The sequence below is a fragment of the Onychostoma macrolepis genome, chromosome 11 (assembly GCF_012432095.1).
Source record: "Onychostoma macrolepis isolate SWU-2019 chromosome 11, ASM1243209v1, whole genome shotgun sequence".
NCBI lineage: Eukaryota > Metazoa > Chordata > Actinopteri > Cypriniformes > Cyprinidae > Onychostoma > Onychostoma macrolepis.
Genome location: NC_081165.1, coordinates 2,382,509 through 2,384,959, shown reverse-complemented (window position 1 = coordinate 2,384,959; position 2,451 = coordinate 2,382,509). Strand labels below are relative to the sequence as shown.

The following is a 2,451-nucleotide window of genomic DNA, read 5'->3' as shown; positions in this document are numbered from 1 at the left end:
TTTTTAGCAACCGGGAGTTATCAGCGGGAGTTAGCCGATAGGTAAGTATACAACTATCACGATGCAAAAAATTTTCTGCACAAAGTTTCTTTTGAAAATGTATTCTATTCATTTGTCATAGGTCTGGGATTTCCCAGCCATCCCTGAGCTCCTTAATGCCTGCTGTTTTAAAAGGGATTATTAAAATGACAAGTCGATATATAAGGTTTCCTTACACTGTTGGAGAACAGGCCAGTATGAAAAGGCAATTTGCAGCAATGTCCGGATTCCCAAATGTAATCGGCGCAATTGACTGCACTCATATTTCTATAAGGGCTCCACATGAGAATGAGTTTATTTATGTGAATCGAAAACATGTGCATTCCATAAATGTGTAAGTTATTTGTGAGCCCAACATGATTCTGACAAATGTCGTGGCACGATGGCCTGGTTCAACACATGACTCGTTTATTCTAGCGCACAGCAGTGTAGGGAATAGACTTGAGGCAGGCGCCATGCATGATGGCTGGCTTCTTGGTAAGTTAAAACTATGTACATATGTTTTCTAACAGTTCAAGCCTAGTGTACAATTAATCTGTTATACTGTGCAGGTGACAGTGGTTACCCCTCAGACGTTGGCTCCTCACCCCATTCTCAAACCCTCAGAGTGCAGAGGAAATGAACTACAATGATGCCCACACTTGTGCGCGCTCTGTAGTTGAGAAAGCCATTGGCCTCCTCAAGTGTAGATGGCGTTGCCTTGATACTTCGGGTGGCAGACTTTTATATGAACCAAAAAAAGTCTGCAAGATCATCATTGCATGCGCCATCCTACACAACATGGCACAGAGGAATGGACTCCCTCTTCCTCCTGACCTCCCTTACCACCAGCATGAGGATCCTGACCCACAGCCCCCTCCTCAACATGAATGGCATTATCAGGGAGCAAGGCACCGTGAGGAAGTAATGCGGCATTTGTGAAGGGACAACAACGCAAAGGTTCATTTCTTAACAAGATCTTTTAATGTAGATGCAATATCACACAAAACAATCCTTATTTGCTTAAGCTCATCTGCTATGACTGTAATTGCATTAATTGTGTCCCTCTGTGTCTGAAGGACAGCCTCAGTCAGCACGCGGCCACTTCCACCCGTGCCATGCGGTCAGGGCGCACTCGTGCTGGGGACCTCCGGACATTCCACAGCCGCTGCAGACTCCGCACTGGGAGTCTTCTCACCACCCTGTGCTCCCCTACCCTCTGGAAGAACTAAGACATAATAACCTATTGTGATATTTCTATTTTGTGTAATTGTACTCATGCAATAAATTATTTACCTAGTTCCCCTGTCTCTAGCATGTCTGTGTCTCCTTCCTTCTCACAAAAAATGCCGCACCCACTGGTTTCTCCTATGATTGAAGCCAGCCGGGTCTCCAGTGGTGACAGATCGGGCGCACTAGGACCCCCACCAGTCGCAGACACGCTCTTTCGGTGACAGGCAATCCTTTTTTTGCCCCCACCTTTAAGTCAGACCATTTTTTTTTTGATGTCCGGAACGTCCTGTTGGCTGATCCAACTTCATTCACTGCAGCAGTGACATGTTGCCACTCCACACATTTTTTTTTATTAGTAATGCCACTGCTGTGGCTACCAAACAAAATGACTTGTCTTTTGTCTACCTCCGTCACAAGAACCTCTATTTCGGTGTCTGAGAAATTCCGTTTCTTCGCCTTGGTCTCCATTTCTGCCATTGTTGGGCATAAAAAGCATTAACTTGCTGGCTCATTTTAAAATGCACGGCCATTCATGAGGTGATTTGCATGGACTATATATGGTTAAATGTGGGCGTGAAAAGGGTGGAATGTGAATTTTTTTCACGTGCACAAATTATCAGGTAGGCTGTAATTTATAAAGCGAAAATTGCGTGCAGGTGTGCGTACGCAAGGTTTTATAAATCTCAATTTTAGTTTGCGTACCCCATTATCAATTTCCTGGTGTACATTTACTTTAGTAGGAATTTTCCGCACTCTTTTATAAATGAGGTCCCAGATCACCGGTGATCACCGCGAGGTGCATGCCGGTTAGAAAAGTGTCCGAGTTACATCCACCTTGCTCTGATGTCATGCTGACATGTGCCAAAAAAAACTCTTGCGACGGCGAGGCGGCTGTGTCAAAAGGCTTGTTTGAGACGCGCCTCGCCTGAAATGAAGGTGAGAGTAGGCGGCTGCAGTGAGGGGAGGAGTGAAATTAAAGCAGTCAAGATGGACAGTTCTGAGCTCGAAGTGGAACAGATACCAACGAGATCAAAGACGGATATCGCGTTATTCTCACTCATATGCTGTGCTGATGATAAACATGATATAATTTCAGTTCTGTTGCTTTAATATGAATATAAATATGATGAACAAGACACTCAAAATGCTTGCTATTTAATTCCATACGAAACGTGTATTTATCATCCATTTTTATTTTAA

General features: G+C 44.1%; 1 pseudogene; it reads right to left on the bottom strand.

Moving 5' to 3' along the window:
- Nucleotides 1–980: 980 nt before the first annotated feature.
- On the bottom strand, nucleotides 981–1,728 carry LOC131549890 (myb-related transcription factor, partner of profilin-like; annotated as a pseudogene).
- Between the last annotated feature and the right edge of the window lie 723 nt (nucleotides 1,729–2,451).